Source organism: Pygocentrus nattereri, chromosome 15, assembly GCF_015220715.1.
Source record: "Pygocentrus nattereri isolate fPygNat1 chromosome 15, fPygNat1.pri, whole genome shotgun sequence".
NCBI classification, from domain to species: Eukaryota; Metazoa; Chordata; class Actinopteri; order Characiformes; family Serrasalmidae; genus Pygocentrus; species Pygocentrus nattereri.
In genome coordinates this window covers 2,411,254-2,430,172 of record NC_051225.1, presented here as the reverse complement: position 1 = coordinate 2,430,172, position 18,919 = coordinate 2,411,254, and the positions used below count along the sequence as shown (strand labels likewise).

General features: G+C 40.8%; 1 protein-coding gene and 1 long non-coding RNA gene across 6 annotated transcripts in view; one reads left to right on the top strand and one right to left on the bottom strand.

The window, feature by feature from the left end:
- sox2 (SRY-box transcription factor 2) overlaps positions 1 to 18,919 on the top strand; it is a 191,176-nt gene that overhangs the window by 93,424 nt on the left and 78,833 nt on the right. The window contains exon 1 of one of the 5 annotated variants that reach the window (XR_005131534.1): positions 14,723 to 14,781. The exons of 3 other annotated variants lie outside the window; for them this stretch is intronic. The gene's annotated coding sequence lies outside the window, so the exon portion shown is untranslated. Of the gene's footprint in view, positions 1 to 14,722; positions 14,782 to 15,418; positions 15,677 to 18,919 lie in introns of those variants that run through there. One more of the 5 variants, XR_001859026.2, reaches the window with a different exon arrangement.
- On the bottom strand, positions 13,341 to 16,039 carry LOC119265260. Its single transcript, XR_005131537.1, has 3 exons — positions 15,702 to 16,039; positions 14,997 to 15,130; positions 13,341 to 13,443 (listed from the first exon to the last, which is right to left on the bottom strand). It is a non-coding gene; the product is annotated as an uncharacterized LOC119265260 (long non-coding RNA).

Here is an 18,919-nt window from a genome sequence, read left to right as displayed (position 1 = left end):
TTACTCAGAATTGTATACAAATTATTTGTATGTAATATGAATTTTTCAATATCAATAATTAATTACTCAGAATCTAATACAAATTATTTAGTATGTAATGTTAATTATTCAGTGTCTATAATGAATTCTCAGAATCTAATGCAAATTATTTAGTATGTAATATGAATTATTCAGTATCTATTGTAAATTATTCTGTAACTATTGTGAAACTATTATTTATGCTCTGTAGTTCTGGCCGTTTGGACTCGCGTACAGTTCTTTAAGGGTGGGGTGTTGATGCTGTGCTTTGCTGTTACACCATCTTAAACAGTACATACAGTATATAGTAACAGTATGTATATGCACATTCTTTCATGAGGGCCATGTCATTTATATAGTGTCAGACAACAAAGCTGAGGCGTAAGGTGTGTCCAGCCAAGCCTCAGACAAAATACTCAGTCCTGCCTTCTTTTTCAGCCGTTTTCACTGCAGCTGTTCTGCAGCAGCTGCTTGTTGTGCATACCATCGTCTGAGTGAGGGCAGGTATTTTTCAGGCCACTGGATGTCAGCTGCTCTCTTCATGTTGGACCTTGCAGCCTGAATAGCCACATCTGGACATGCAGGAAACATCTATTTATCTTGGACCACATCCCTGCGGAGTCATAGGGGTGCTGATACAACACAATCTACCTTTGAAGTGAAACAAAATTGCAGTGTTTTTTTCTCGTTCTCTAAATAAAGTAGTTCATTTTGAAATGCTGCTAGAGAAACTGACCAAGTCAGATCTGCTCACAGTGGTGGTGATAGGAACCAGACGTCCCCCTCTAAAAGCTCCTCACAGAAGGTTCCTACATGAAATGGCTATGAATTCACTGCCTGATGACTGAGATGCTGTTTTATGATGGTTTTGGGAAGATTTTGGCCTTGGAATGTATTTTTAAGATCCATTCATGGTCGAGGGACACATGCAGGGGGTTGTGGGACCAAATAGTCCCCAAAGTAAACATATTATTTCAGATCTTACCATCATCTAAATTATGTAAGTTTTGTGTTGTAGATCTAGATTTGTGTTGTAGTCATGGCAACACCTGTTTCAAACCACTGTAAATGACTCTGTCTACATCTTACCAACTAAATTATGCAGAAATTTTAAAAAATTGGAGGAATTTAGGCCATGAAAGAGTGTGTGTGTGTGTGTGTGTGTGTGTGTGTGTGTGTGTGTGTGTTAAAAATATTTTTTGCTTATATAAAAACGTTCGTTTTAAGGAAAATATGATATTTCTGTGTACTTGAATTTTTCTTTCCACCCCATCACATCATACAAAAACGATGTCCTGTTAAATGGCAGAGGAAGTGACATCATTTAAGCTTTTAGGGAAGCAGAATTCGATTATCAGCATTGATAATTTGTCATTTTCTGCATCTTCACATGGTGCCAAGCATAACTTAACACAAAATAAACAGCAGTTCTTTATGGAATTTTTTTGTTGAAAATGTCGTAATTTCCTTCAAAGGGGTGTTAAAATTGCATAATTTAGTTTGGGAGTTGTTTAAACCGGTTTGGAGTGAAATGGTTTATTGTAGAGCCTCAGATTTCTTTAGTTATCACACGCCTGTAAAGCGCTTTGAGCTGCCGCTGGCATGAAAAGTGCTGTATACATTAGATTATTATTGCAGTGGTGGTGATGGGAACCAGGCGTCGCCATGACTACAACACAGATATAGACACTTTATTTACCATCCAGAACCACCAGAGAACCTACACGAGTCTTCTGAGCTTATCTGGAATGTTGATGATGGAAAATAGTGGATAATAGTTGCTTTGGGGACTATTTTTCCTCACAGCGCCCTGCATGTTATGCATCCCTCCACTGTGAATGGAGTTTAAGGCCAAAATCTTCTCTAAACTCTCATAAAACAGCGTCTCAGTCATCAGGCAGTGAATTCAGAACCAGTTCATGTAGGAACTTTCTGTAGGAGCTTTTAGAGGGGGACGTCTGGTTCCCATCACCACCACTGTGACTTTCTCAAAAACAGAGCGTTTCATATTTAACCGCTCTGAAAGACTTTGTTTACGTCTTAGCCGTAAAATTTTGTATGAATTTTAGAAAATCCATGCTCCTTCACTTTCTTTGCGGACCGTTTTGCCTGTATCTGCATGTATCTCCCTGCCATGAATGGATTTTTAAATATGTTTAATGGGTGGAATTAAAAAAAACTGACCTTGGATGTTATATCATCTGTTAAAATGCTTACGCATGCTGGAACTGTCTTAATAAACACAAATTAATAAACACTGCAATGCGTTAGAAGACAACACCTCACAAATACTATCAGTTTCCGTCATTGTTGACTAAAAGTGGTCGTCTCGCGCTCTTTGGTTACCGTGTAAACGTCTTGTTAGCTCTTCTGCTCATAGCAGGAGCTCTGCGGCTCAGTCCTGGGGCTGATAGGCGAGTGTTAATGTTGCGTCGAGGGGCTTTGTTGGAAAACAAACTCCTTAAATGTGCTAAATTCTTCAGCCCTCGACGGTAGCGCACTCGCTCACACCTCTCATTGTGATGCAGCAATACTGAGGAATATTGAGCCAAGGTGTCAACCACTTGACAATGCCTTTCAGATAGCCTCTCAGAAAGCCTCCCAGCATGGGCCAACAAAGGCTGGAAGAGAGGGCTTTTGAGGCGGGGGGTGCTGCTGTGCTGATTGGGCCAAGCCGTCATGCAGATCCATGCTAAAACCGATGTTTCCCCGCCCTGCAGCAAAGAGAAACCCCCCCTTTGTTTTAAGCATGTAGCTTCGGGGCTAATTCGGCTAATTGCTTGACAGGCTCTCACTCTGAGGCAGATTAGGAAGTCTTTTCGCAGGTTTGGCAGTGACTTAGCCGACGAGCAATTTGTACTGATTTGTTGAGATGCGGCGACAAAAAGCTCGGGCCTAGCATGGAACCGACTAAGCATCTTAGCTCTATTATTGCGGTGTGTTGTGTTGGTAATAAAGCCACAATGGTGCGCATGCAGGAAAGGAAAACCTCACTTTGTTAAAGTTAAGAGATTTCCATGGAGATTAACTTCCATTCCACCTGTCCGAATCCACCTCCAAATCCTCTCATTACGCTTAGCATTAGTGCTGTCATCAGCATTCGGTCAACGGCGAGGAACCAATTTCTCACCACAAATCTACCAGAATACGCGTAAAAATGGTCATAAACTAAGTGAAGAACGGAGGAGAAGATCAGTGAAGGTCCGAAATGGTGCAAAATCAACATTTTAATACTAGCATAGCAATGATTGGCTGTGCTATGCTACGTTAGCTGATGATTTTTAAACGTTAGAGTGGCTGTTCCTCCCGTTTTATCTACTCTTTTCCATTCATGAAACAATTTCTGAATTCCCTGAGCACATTTATTTAAAATGTAAGTGATGTGATGTAAAAAAGCTGGCGATTTTATTCAGTTCGTGTCACAAGCTGTGAATTTGAACCGGAAAATGCATTAGTGCATCTTTTATACAGTGATAGGAAACAAAGCAGCCCTACGTTTTACGCACAGCTCTGATTTTACAAGCTCAAACTGATGAAACAGTTGCTCTGTTGCCATCAGGTTCCCTCCAGCGCAGTCCATGCATTCTGCATATGTGTCGTTCTACAGAAGCGTCCACTGTCCTGTCTCTCCATAGGAGTCGCTGGTGTTACCGATCCTCACTGGTGTTCCACATAATAAAGGAAACACCAGAGACGTTTTTAATGATCAATGCATTTCACAGAACATCAAACCACACGCTGTCCATCAGGGAACGTCCACTAAAATATGCAATTTAATCCATTTTTTTTCATCATCATATTTTTTCACAGTGACCTCAGAATAAAGTCGGTCACACCAGTGACGTCAGCTAAAAGCTTCATATGAGATCATGAGCTGAATGAGAAGATCTCTGAGAACTGAGAGACACAGTGGACTCACCATGAGCTTTTCTCCATAGATCCTCAGACAACAGGTCAAAGGAAGTCGAGCGACGTCATCGGTGTGACTTTTATTTCAAAATAAAAGATTTTTTTACGTAATTATAGTTAAAATTGCAGAAAAACATATTTTTACCTAAAAAAATACGGCCTCAGCCTTCACACATGACTGCGGGGACGAGCTCTTCTGTGGTGCTTGGAGTTCTATATGATTGATTTAAAAACCAATATTGATAAATTGAGGCTCAAGAAGGTGAAATTGGTAAAATAACATTGTTTTATTTTAAAATATGAATAAATTGTAGTCCTAACATGGTTTTTAAGTGTAATATACCTGGAAACGCTATGGACACAAAAATGGACACAATAGCAGACTTGTTTATCTAGATTGATGACAGCTGTACTTATTTATTTTTTTGGAGTATTCATTTATTTTTTTGTTCAAACCAAAAAGCACACCAGTAAACAAACACATATCCACATGAGGCCGTGACCTGATCTGAACCTTTATGCATGCGCACTAATCCCTGCATGCTGGATGTAAATAAAGCGTGTGAAGCCTCCAGGGCTTTGGCACCTCATTAAGCTCCAGGTGTGAGTGGAGGGTGGGTGGGTGTGGATACGAGGCCCCCTGTGGCTCCTGCAGTCCCGGGGACCCCACACTGAGTCTGCGAGAGATATCACACCTCCCCTGCGGAGGTTTTGTGTTGATATTCGCTCTCCGGTGTCTGATGGGTCGCTGGCTGAGCCGCTGTTTAACGCTCAGTCCTGTTCAGCGGGAGTCGCGAGCCACTCCACTCTCCACTGGAGGTGCTCAGGGACTTCAGTTATGGTCATGATCTTTCTCATTTGGAAAGGACCACTTATATTTTCTCAGTATAATACACACCGATCAGGCATAGCACCTCCTTGTTTCTCCGCTCCTGTCCACTTTATCAGCTCCACTGACCGTATAGCTGCACTCTGTAGTTCTACAGTTACAGACTGTAGTCCATCTGTTTCTCTGATACTCTGTTACCCTGTTCTTCAGTGGTCAGGACCCCCATGGACCCTCACAGAGCAGGTGCTATTTGGGTGGTGGGTCATTCTCAGCACTGCAGTAACACTGACGTGGTGGTGGTGTGTAAGTGTGTGTTGTGCTGGTGCGCGTGGATCAGACACAGCAGTGCTGCTGGAGTTGTTAAACACTGTGTCCACTCACTGTCCACTCTATTAGACACTCCTACCTTGTCGGTCCACCTTGTAGATGTAAAGTCAGAGACGACAGCTCATCTGCTGCTGCACAGTTTGTGTTGGTCATCCTTTAGTCCTTCATCAGTGGTCACAGGACGCTGCCCACAGGACGCTGCCCACAGGACGCTGCTGGCTGGATATTTTTGCTTGGTGGACTATTCTCAGTCCAGCAGCGACACAGAAGTGTTTAAAAGCTCCAGCAGCACTGCTGTCTGATCCACTCAGACCAAAACGATCCAAAAAGAGAAGCAGAGAGTCGTTCCTCTGCTGATCGATGTCAGGTGACCTGAGATGTTCCTCTCCGGTTCTATGCGGAAGCGCGGCCTTTGTGCTCCAGCTGTTTGTTTGCTTGTTTGTTTCACTGCACTAACAATACTTTTAATTACATGTGGGTTTAGGCCCATCTGCACTCCTCTGATCGTAATTGAGTGGAATCACTGTGAAGATTTATGCCCGTATGTGTCTGTTGTTTATGCTCTGGTTCTGAGAAGCAGAAGCGTGAAAACCCAAACACAGCTATAGGCCGGATCACATTACCGTCCCTACAGGATGCTTGGCTTGCAGTGTTGACAAATTGGCCTTTCTAATGTAGCACCACAGCTCTTTAGATGTCAAATAAGAGTTATTTAAGGGGATTCCTGTGCTCACCTAGCCAGCCTCCAAGAATCACACATCGCTGTTGGACTGTGTGTATATTTCATGACAAATGGACCAAAACAAACGACCCAAAATTACATGGAAAAAATTCTGTTACATTAAAAGTAAAGTAGGTTTTTCCTTCTCCTGTGAAGTTACTATTTTGTAGATATAAGGTTTTGATCAGAAACAGCGATACATATACATAATGTAAGTTAATGTAAAGAGATTTAGTGTGTGTTGTGCTGGTATGAGTGGATAAGACAGTGTAGTTTTAAACACTGTGTTCACTCACTGTCCACTTTATTAGACACTCCTACTTTGTTAGTCCACCTTGTGCTGGTAGAAGTAGGTCAGACACACACACACACACACACACACACATATATATATATATATATATATATATATATATATATATGTATACTACACATTTGGTTGTGTAAATTGATTACAGGTTTCTAATAATTAGTTGGAAGCATCAAAAATAAATCTCTGTGAAAAAATTTATGTAAGTAGATCATTCACAGAGCCTCTTACGATGGATATGATATGTTCTTCTGCACATTACACCTTACCAAATCCACAAATCTTACATAGTGTAGCTTTAAACATGACATTTTCCGGCACATTTTAGTGAATAAAATCTATTTATTGGCTGAATTTAACATCTTGCATAATATCAAATCTAAAATGTGCCATAATTTTTGTGCAGACAACAATGTATGTTTATTTTTCCCCCCAGTGTGTTAAATTCATCCAAGCAATGAAGTTGTCTGTAGCGGAGGCGTAATCCGACAGAACACGTCGCTTGACCAGCGGCGCCGTAACTTTTGCACATGACCGCAGAAAACGACAGATGGCTAATATGGCAAGTGATACCAAACTTTTGAATGGTACTGTATATTTTGGTTAATTACATCTAAGTGCAAATCTGGAAATATTATAAATATTATGATCACTAATTTTTGTGAAACAGAATTTTAATTAATTGACCAGCCAACCAGCTCACGTACTGTCTTCCGCTCCACACGGGATAACGAGCTTCACTTGACAAGCTAATCACACAGTATTTTTAGTGCTGGAGCACTGTAGGTAAGTGATGAGGGATGAGCGGCGTCCCACTGCCTGAAACAAAGCCGGGTTTTCTGCCTCGCCGCCCCGGCCGCCGTGTTTGGACTGGGGGGCTCGGGGTGGGCTGACAGTTTAGGGCTCTCAGTGGTAAGCTGCTTTCCCCCCCAGCGTCCTGGAACAGCAGGTATTCCCGCTCAAACACATGTAATCACATTTCCCCCGGAGAAGGCCTGAGGGGCTTCCAGCTACGGCCCACCTACTCACTCTACTGCTGGAGCCATAACCGCTCTCAGTATTGACTGACTGGCAAACACAGACAGACACTCTGCTGAGTTCTTCATGTCTCCAGTTGGCTAATATAGATAGATAGATAGATAGATGGATGGATGGATGGATGGATGGATGGATGGATGGATAGATAGATAGATAGATAGATAGATAGATAGATAGATAGATAGATAGATAGATAGATAGATGGTTGGTTAGTGTAGTGGGTAACTGCCTTCTACACTGTAGACTGGGGTTCAGTCCCCATCTGGGTAAACACCCTACACTACACCAATAAGAGTCCTTGGGCAAGACTCCCAACACCACCTTGGCCTCCCTGTGTAAAAGGATCTGGATAAGAGCGTCAATGCTGTAAATGTGAATGTAAATAGATGGATGCACGGACAGACGGATAGATGGATGGATGGATGGACGGATAGATAGACAGATAGACAGATTGATGGATGGATGAATAGATAGATAGACAGATGGATAGACGGATGGACAGATGGATAGATGGATGGATAGATGGATGGATAGACGGATGGATGGATGGATGGGTGGACAGATAGATAAATGGATAGATGGACGGACAGATGGATGGATGGATGGATAGATAGGTGGATGGATGGATAGATGGATGAACAGATGGATAGATAGATGGATGAACAGATGGATGGATGAATAGATAGATGGATGAACAGATGGATGGATGGATGGATGAATAGATAGACAGATGGATGAACAGATGAACAAATGGATGGATGTATGGATAGATGGATGAACAGATGGCTAGATGGATGGATGGATAGACGGATGGATGGATGGGTGGATAGATAGATAAATGGATAGACGGATGGACAGATGGATAGATGGATGGATAGATACATAGATTTTGGTACAATATATGCACATATATATTCATTCATTCTGTGGTCGTTATACGCCGTCACCTGTAAATTATTGTACAGTCGTTATTGCGCTGCATCTCTCATCTCAGGTTATAGATTTTATCACAGACTGTGGTATTTTTATATTTTGTTTCCTATCTGTATTTCTGCCTGTAGATAGAATCTGGTTTATTTATTCTTGTTATATGTCTACACCCGTTTATAGTTACTGTATAGTGTTGTGTGTCTGCAACTGGCTACTAAATTTCCTTCGGGATCAATAAAGTATCTATCTGTCTATCATCTAGATAGATAGATAGATAGATAGATAGATAGGTACAGACACTATCTTTGTTGTAGAATTTCTTACTGATTATTGCTGTAAATTCTGCTAGACATTATTCAGTGTCTGATTCACAGCCCACATGACTGTTTCATGGTCTGAACTGAAGCAGGTACATGCAGGAATTATCTGTGAACTCCAGAGGCCGTGTGGTGGATCTCCATAGAAATGTAAAGCGGCAATTTGGGGTTTAAAAATAGTGTCATTATCAAGGCTAAACTACTGACGTACCTATTTATGCATTCTCTGGATGAACAAACAATTAAAGCAGACGGCGGTGCGTCAGAGGGAGCTTGAGGAGCAGTGTGGTTTCCACAGTGATCGTGCTCGTGTCTCACACACTGTTATCCATTTGTTGATATTCACTCGAGTGTTCCCTACTGAGCTCCATTAATAAAACATGGGAAATCGTCTCATCTCCCATCAGCAGAGGTAAAACAAATCAAAGAGAAACACACAAATTCAGCTGAAGGAGATCATCATACGGGCACGCTCACCTTCCTCACCGTCTCCAGCCACTGTTTTGTCCAGTTTAGGTCGTAAGTTACATCATCAAGTACATCATCAAACTCATCCTCAAATTAACACATGCTGTGTGCACAAGTCGTAATACATATCAATACCTACATTTAGAGCCGGTTATTCATTCAGTCTAATGAGAAACTATAGAACAGACTCGGTTTATATCACAATACCTACATTTAGAGCCGGTTATTCATTCAGCCTAATGAGAAACTGTAGAACGGACTCGGTTTATATCACAATACCTACATTTAGAGTCGGTTATTCGTTCAGTCTAATGAGAAACTGTAGAACGGACTCGGTTTATATCACAATACCTACATTTAGAGCCGGTTATTCATTCAGTCTAATGAGAAACTGTAGAACGGACTCGGTTTATATCACAATACCTACATTTAGAGCCGGTTATTCATTCAGTCTAATGAGAAACTGTAGAACAGACTCGGTTTATATCACAATACCTACATTTAGAGTCGGTTATTCATTCAGTCTAATGAGAAACTGTAGAACGGACTCGGTTTATATCACAATACCTACATTTAGAGTCGGTTATTCATTCAGTCTAATGAGAAACTGTAGAACGGACTCGGTTTATATCACAATACCTACATTTAGAGCCGGTTATTCATTCAGTCTAATGAGAAACTGTAGAACGGACTCGGTTTATATCACAATACCTACATTTAGAGTCGGTTATTCATTCAGTCTAATGAGAAACTGTAGAACGGACTCGGTTTATATCACAATACCTACATTTAGAGTCAGTTATTCATTCAGTCTAATGAGAAACTGTAGAACAGACTCGGTTTATATCACAATACCTACATTTAGAGTCGGTTATTCATTCAGTCTAATGAGAAACTGTAGAACAGACTCGGTTTATATCACAATACCTACATTTAGAGTCGGTTATTCATTCAGCCTAATGAGAAACTGTAGAACGGACTCGGTTTATATCACAATACCTACATTTAGAGTCGGTTATTCATTCAGTCTAATGAGAAACTGTAGAACGGACTCGGTTTATATCACAATACCTACATTTAGAGCCGGTTATTCATTCAACCTAATGAGAAACTGTAGAACAGACTCAGTTTATATCACAATACCTACATTTAGAGCCGGTTATTCATTCAACCTAATGAGAAACTGTAGAACAGACTCAGTTTATATCACAATACCTACATTTAGAGTCAGTTATTCATTCAGTCTAATGAGAAACTGTAGAACGGACTCGGTTTATATCACAATACCTACATTTAGAGTCGGTTATTCATTCAGCCTAATGAGAAACTGTAGAACAGACTCGGTTTATATCACAATACCTACATTTAGAGCCGGTTATTCATTCAGTCTAATGAGAAACTGTAGAACGGACTCGGTTTATATCACAATACCTACATTTAGAGCCGGTTATTCATTCAGTCTAATGAGAAACTGTAGAACGGACTCGGTTTATATCACAATACCTACATTTAGAGCCGGTTATTCATTCAGTCTAATGAGAAACTGTAGAACGGACTCGGTTTATATCACAATACCTACATTTAGAGTCGGTTATTCGTTCAGTCTAATGAGAAACTGTAGAACAGACTCGGTTTATATCACAATACCTACATTTAGAGTCGGTTATTCATTCAGTCTAATGAGAAACTGTAGAACGGACTCGGTTTATATCACAATACCTACATTTAGAGTCGGTTATTCATTCAGCCTAATGAGAAACTGTAGAACAGACTCGGTTTATATCACAATACCTACATTTAGAGTCGGTTATTCATTCAGTCTAATGAGAAACTGTAGAACGGACTCGGTTTATATCACAATACCTACATTTAGAGCCGGTTATTCATTCAGTCTAATGAGAAACTGTAGAACAGACTCGGTTTATATCACAATACCTACATTTAGAGTCGGTTATTCATTCAGCCTAATGAGAAACTGTAGAACAGACTCGGTTTATATCACAATACCTACATTTAGAGCCGGTTATTCATTCAGTCTAATGAGAAACTGTAGAACGGACTCGGTTTATATCACAATACCTACATTTAGAGCCGGTTATTCATTCAGTCTAATGAGAAACTGTAGAACGGACTCGGTTTATATCACAATACCTACATTTAGAGCCGGTTATTCATTCAACCTAATGACAAACTGTAGAACAGACTCAGTTTATATCACAATACCTACATTTAGAGTCGGTTATTCATTCAGTCTAATGAGAAACTGTAGAACGGACTCGGTTTATATCACAATACCTACATTTAGAGTCGGTTATTCATTCAGTCTAATGAGAAACTGTAGAACGGACTCGGTTTATATCACAATACCTACATTTAGAGTCGGTTATTCATTCAGTCTAATGAGAAACTGTAGAACAGACTCGGTTTATATCACAATACCTACATTTAGAGTCGGTTATTCATTCAGTCTAATGAGAAACTGTAGAACGGACTCGGTTTATATCACAATACCTACATTTAGAGTCGGTTATTCATTCAGTCTAATGATAAACTGTAGAACGGACTCGGTTTATATCACAATACCTACATTTAGAGCCGGTTATTCATTCAGTCTAATGAGAAACTGTAGAACGGACTCGGTTTATATCACAATACCTACATTTAGAGTCGGTTATTCATTCAGTCTAATGAGAAACTGTAGAACGGACTCGGTTTATATCACAATACCTACATTTAGAGTCGGTTATTCATTCAGTCTAATGAGAAACTGTAGAACGGACTCGGTTTATATCACAATACCTACATTTAGAGTCGGTTATTCATTCAGTCTAATGAGAAACTGTAGAACGGACTCGGTTTATATCACAATACCTACATTTAGAGCCGGGTATTCATTCAGTCTAATGAGAAACTGTAGAACGGACTCGGTTTATATCACAATACCTACATTTAGAGTCGGTTATTCATTCAGTCTAATGAGAAACTGTAGAACGGACTCGGTTTATATCACAATACCTACATTTAGAGTCGGTTATTCATTCAGTCTAATGAGAAACTGTAGAACGGACTCGGTTTATATCACAATACCTACATTTAGAGTCGGTTATTCATTCAGTCTAATGAGAAACTGTAGAACGGACTCGGTTTAGTAAGGCATGGGAATGAGATCCTAATGTGTGGCAACGACTTAATAAGGCGTTGGAATGAGATTCTAATGTGTGGTCATGACTTAGTAAAACATCGGAATGAGATCGTAATGTGTGGCCACTACTTAGTAAGGCAGGAGAATGAGATCCTAATGCATGGCCATGACTTAGTAAGCCATGGGAATGAGGTCCTAATTCGTGGCCATGACTTAGTAAGGCCTGATCTGGTTCCCATGTCTTGCTAAGTCATGGCCACAACCTAATTATCCTATTCCCATGCATTATTTTATTTTATATGTGATGTCACCAGCTGGGCTCCATATGAGTATACAAAGGTAGTCTTATAAAGGTAGTTTTGGCCTTGCAGAACCCTCTCAAGCTTTGCTTCTCTGAGGCCTTAAATGGTATTTTTAAATAATTCCTCCATAACTCAGAGTGTGAGGTGTAAACAGAGATCCAGAGGGTTTGGTGTGAAACAGCTCAGACGTCTTTACAGTGGTGGTGATGGGAACCAGGCGTCGCCATGACTACAACACAGATATAGACACTTTATTAACCATCCAGAACCACCAGAGAACCTACACGAGTCTTCTGAGCTTATATGGAATGTTGATGATGGAAAACAGTGGAAAATCTGGAATAATGAGTTTTCTTTGGGGACTATTTTGCCGCACAGCACCCTGCATGTCTCCCTCCACCATGAATGGAGTTGAAGTTCTCTAAACTCTCATAAAACAGCGTCTCAGTCATCAGGCAGTGAATTCAGAACCAGTTCATGTAGGATCTTTCTGTGAGGAGCTTTTAGAGGGACGTCTGGTTCCCATCACCACCACTGTGACTTTCTCAGCAGAGCGTTTCAAATCAAACTCTGAATGGCTTAGTTTCCATCTTAACCATTGAATTTTGCAGGAATTTTAACAATTTATACTCCTTCAATGTTCTGAAACCACAACTAACTGCCGCTAGTTGTCACAGTCAGTGACAGCCACTTTTAAGCCACTTTTATCGGCTCGTGAAGGCGACAGTGGAGGAAACACTTAAGAAATGGTCTTTGCTTCGGCCTGTGAGAAGACATGTAGGTCATGGTGAGATGGTGATGAAGGGTTTTAAATATGTTGTGCACATTAGCCCCCTGTGTGTCCGTAATGCGCTTAAATGCTGGCCGGCTGACACTCACTGATGTCATTGAATGAGGAGGGTGGTGGTGGTGGGGGGGTCCCTCTTCCGAAGTTTATGCCTTCTTGGTTGGGTCCCATCTGCTCCGACTGAAAGAGTCTGAAAGGTTTTTCTTTTTTTTTGGAATTGTTCCTCTGCCCATAGAAAAAGGGAAGCTTCTTGTTGGCAGCTGAGTGCTTCTGGGCAAAACCACTCGCTTTCCCTCCATCCCTCCCTCCCTATTCGTACTTTCTCAGGCCTTTCAGCCTCCCAGGCTGTGAAAAAAAGAGAAGCAGTGGAAGAAAAGAAAAGGAAAAAGCTAGCAAGCTGCAGATTCAGACGTCTACATACGTTCTGAAGGATGAATCGTTTCTGTGTAAATGTGTTGCCAACTTTAGAATGAGTGTTGGTTTTGGCATTGAAAGTTCAATCAACCGCCCCATATAGATATATATTATGTTTATTTGCGTTTTAAGTGTAATATTTACCATAATTTTTATACAGTCCACATTTTATGATTTATTTACTTCCAAGTAAATCTCTCTCTCTCTCTCTCTCTCTCTCTCTCTCTCTATATATATATATATATATATATATATATTGCTGCAGTCTGCATATGAAACCCCCATATCTCCATTCTTGTCATTTTTCTGATTTTTTAAATATAATTTGAAAACATGTTGCTCTTTATGTTTTGTGTAAATTTCATGATGTATGGACCAAAAGACTTGGAAAACATTCTGGTTCCATTGACTTACATTAAAAGTAAAATTTCCTGTAAAGTTACCATTTTGGAGATACATGGATTTATATATATATATATATATATATATATATATATATATATATATATATATATATATACTTTATATATATTTAGACACACAAAATGAGCTCTGTTTAGCAAAAATGTACTCACAGTTTGTTAATTTAAGCAAAATTTTGATTATTCGCAGGAATCAGAAGCTGAAAATAAGCACAATGTTCATTTAAAGTGAAATTGTAATTATTTTTTGTTTTTTTTCTTGTTGTTTGGCTGCAGACTCCCCCCCCCAACTCAGTGTTACTTGGAGTGTCCCAGCTCGTATTCAGATATTCCTTATCTGTTTTTCACCAGCTCCTCTGTTTTCAATGCAAATAATGGTCCTCTTCCAGAGAATGGCAGTCCAGCCCAATGCCATCCCTCATTCACCAGCTTTTGTGCCTCACCATTTAAAGAAGCTGTCAAGTTCTCGTTGCTCTTGGCAGGGAAGGCCAAATCTACAGAGCCTCACGAGTGACAAAAAAAAAGGGAAACTTTTTTTTTTCACCCCCCGTTTGGCTGCCATTGTATGGGGCTGAGTGAAGGGGAATTTTAGCAACATGTAATTTACTCTCGAGGTCTTTTTTTTCCCTTTTTTTACTGTAAGTGGCTTTAGTGATGGTAATTTCTGCCTTTGTAGGTGTGGAAAGATAACCATCAATCAGTTGTCAATTGGTCAATTGCAGAAGTGATGAAAAGGAAAGGCTTGAACAATCCCTCTCTCTGGCTACCTAGAGGAGAGAGGGAGCAAGGGAAAACGCGGCAGCCGGAGCCGCTGGGAGATCGGATCGGGAGCGCAGGTACAGAGCTGGTAAGACTTTACAGGCTGTTTTTCGGCTTCTGATCATAGTTACTGCGAAAGGCTAACAAAGAGGGTCAGTCATTCTGCTGTGCATGAAAAGAAATGTAATGCTGGCTAATAGAGGCGCCAAAAGGTTTGAAGTGGAGTAGAAGTTGGTTAGCAACAGATTCGATCACCCTTTTCATTTCCTCTTGTTGTCCGGACGCTTATAGAAATGTCTTTACCTGGCGTGAGGATGGAGGCGCAGCCCAGGTGTTTGGGGATAGGTTTGGTCCTGATGTGAAGCGATGATGCTCTGCTTTGTCGCTCTGCAGTCTGCAGCAGTAGCCTAGCTTTCAGACTTGTAGAAGCCCCCTCTCTTTCAAAACAGACCGAAATAAAAGGAAAAATGTTTATTGTTCGGTTTGTTTCGATGTGAAAAACTCAACCCACCCCCCCCTCCTCCTTCCCCATCCCGCAGATATCGATTTTGGTTTACGTCTGCCTCCGTCTCCCGCTCTTGAAAGGAAACGGATTACAGGCCGCGGAAAGGAAGCTGATACGATCAGCTTGTAATCCGGTCCATGGTTTCCTAGCTGCCGTATTGTCTATTCTGTTCCGCTATGTGAAAAATGTTGAATATCAACAATGGGTTTCACTGCTGTATTGTTGAGTTTTGTATGAACTAATCTTGCTTCACTAAAAAAGACCTACAGCTTGGACAAAAAAGTCTAAAGCCCAGTGCATTCCTAGCTCGCCTTGCACTCAGCCAGGCACGGGCAGAGGGAAGACACCGCAGAGCAAATGTCCTGAGCGCGAGCGGCTGCCCCGGGGTGCTTCTGATTGGGGTGTGGATTTGGATTTAAAAAAAAAAAAAAGAAAAAAAAAAAAAAAGGTGCATTAGGCCTTCGCTAGCCGAGGACAGGTAAGCTAATGCTAATGCTAATTACCTGTCTCTGTCTGTCTGCTCTGTTTCAAGCCTCATTGGCCCAGCAGGATGGGAGGTGGGGGTACTTTGCGATAGGCTGCGAGGGCAGGTAACGTGTGTGGTCAGCCTTCAAGGACCATACAGGTTGTTTTGATATGAACTGAAGTGTGTGCAAGCCCGGGCGAACGGGAGACGGGACTAGCATACTTGCGGCGCGAGCAGGCACCTGGATACACATGCGCTCCATGCTGGTACCTTTATTCCCTCTTTGATTCTGCAGGTGCTCTTCGCACCGTCCCGCTTCGCAGACAAAGGCAAATTACATCGTCTGTCAAAAATGCACGCGCTAATTAAAAGAGCTCTAGCTAGTTGTTTTGTCTCCGCTGCCTTGGCGGATCGCGAGTGCGTGCGTCCTCCCCGCAGCCGGAGTGAGCGAGAGAGTGAGCGAGTGAGCGAGGAAGAGGGAGAGAGAGAGTGGATGGGGGTGGACTGTTTACGGCGGGACTGTTATGGAGAGTTGAACTTTAAAGATATGTGGTGGGGGTTGGGATGCGGGGGGGGGGGGGGGGGGGGTGAATAGTTCTGCACAGAATGTGTCATCGGAAAAATGCCTTTAATATTTTTGGCCGTTGAAGTTTCCGCAGTGTGTGATATTTTTAAAAATGATTTTTAAACATTCCGCACATAAAATGCTGCAATTGTGTGAATCAGTTTGATGTGCAGAACGGAAATAAACGCTGTGCAAGATGTTTACATGAACATTAGAGGCGTAAAATCTCAAGATACTATTTGTACCCAAATGTTTTAGCACTTTTTTTTCTTTTTTTTTGCAATAACCACTATTTTTTTAAAAAATGTGTATGTGATTATATGTAATAACACCCTGCCTGGTTGTCTTAAGTGATATAAAACGTGTTCAATACAAAAGTCACAGCTCTTAATTGTTGGTTTTATCCATTTTTAGAAGGTATGGCACCTTATTTCTACACATTTTGGAATTTTCCTACTTCAACACACCGGATTCAGCTGATCAGCTCAATAATGAGTCGAATAAACACCAGAATAGTGCAAACAGTGCCAAAGTCAAAACAGCCGTTAAGAACACTTAATTTATTAAAATCACACAGAAGCCAGAACAACTAAATCTAATATTGTGTAGTCTTACATGCATTCCAGCTTCAGGAGCCTCACTTTCAGCTCCTCAGAGAACCTGCAGACACGCCTCCAAAGCTCAGTCTGAGAAGCTGGTTGATGATCAAACTCATTCAGTGGTGCTGAGGTCTGGACTCTGGGGTGGTCAGTCCATCGTCCAGCTTCTTTGTTTGATGTGTCCGTCTCCTTTTCTCAGTGAGGTTCTTCTTGATCAGCTACACGTCCTTTCAGACCCACAGCGCTGAGTGGTCTCCTCACAGTGGAAGGATGGACAGAAACACCTGTGGATGTTTTCAGATCTGAAGCAGCTTGATCTTCTCCTCTCTCTCAGAGATCAAAGCTTTCAGTGCTGTTTATCTGATGGGGGCAGTTTTGGGGTCGACCATCTCTTCCAGGTGGTTGTTAGGAGCCACATATTTTCTGAATCTCATATATTTTTAGGAAAGTTTAGTTTTGGCTGTATCACCTGCCTGGAACGTGATCCAGTGTATAAAAGAAGACAAATTCTTTGGCCAGTACAGCCTCAATCTAAATCTTCAGGAGTTCTTTAGTAAAGGCATCGGTTCTGTTTAGAACATAGGGCCTCATTCACTAACCATTCTTAAGAAGAAATTTCTTCTTAAACCCACTTACGTGGTTTTCACCAGGACTCTGACGTTCACCAGTGTTCTCTTATTTGGGATTTGTTCTTAGGTAAGAACAGAATGTACACACACTCAAGAGGTGAGAACGGTTCTGCGCTTTAAGAACGTCATGAATCTGATGTAGACTTTTTCTTAGAACCTTTCTCAAGAACACACTTAACAGCAAACTTGTATTGTAGATATTAGTGGATGAGGCCCGTTGGGTTCCATATAGGACAATTTGCATGCAGAATGGTTCTTTGCCTGGTGAAATGGTTCTTCAGATTAATGTGGAATGTGGTGTATATGTATGAGAGTCCAGACACCTCCATATATATAATACATATGCAACATATTATTGCATGTAGGCACTGACATATACATAATACAGAGATTTCATTATTAAATATAGGCACTTACCTACATATCTCTAATAAATATAGATACCTGCGTATATATTCGCTGTTGTTGGAAGAAAACCTCGTATCTCCAAAACCGTAACTTTACAGGAGAAGGAAAAAACCTACTTTACTTTTGATGGAAGTCAATGGAACCAGATGGTTTTCTGAGTCATTTTGGGACATTTCTTTTGCTCCATTCATCATGAAATTTATATACAATATAAAGAACAACAGGCGTTTTTAAATTATGTCAAAAACTGAAAAACGTCAAAAACAGAGATATGAGGTTGTATTCCGACAGCAGCGATATATATATATATATATATAATACATTTGAGACATATTATTGCAGATTATAGAACCGTTTGAAAGTGCACCAAACAGCTTTATCTATTGCTCCAAGCAGGACTTGGTAACAGTAGCAGAGCCTTTTTGGTGCTATATAATAATATTCCCTTTACTAACGAACCAGCTTTTTAATTGTCTATATGTATTTATACTAATTCGTTTTTCATGGATGACACCCACAAATAAACAGTATCAACAAAGCTGTAAATAAGCCAGAGATTTTCCTCTGTTGCCATGGGCCAGTTATTAAGAAGCAACCTAAAAAAGCGTATATTAAAAAAATAAACAAATACACGTGCCATAAAACGTGAAATATACATATATGTCATACATAGTCTGGCAGCATAGATGGACTAACCTAGATAAAACAAACCTCACACACAGAATTACTGACACATAGCAGAGCGTACGAGTGGCTCAGAGTCGGTTTAACACACCTGAAGTGGAAGTTACCTGCTGCAGTAAACAGAGAACGCAGCTCAGAATAATAAACAGACCAGGAGGAATTAAGGACAGACTGTATACAGTGTATACAGTCATTTCAACGGTCTGTGGCAGATTCTCTTATGAGAAGAGGTTCTGACAATCACTGTCAGTCATTTTATGATCTGCCACGCCCACAAATTTGTGTGCATTCAGCTTGGAATTTTCGGTGCATTTAACTGCTGTTAAACTGCATAAATAAAAAAGCTTCTGTCATTCGCGACACATCCTCT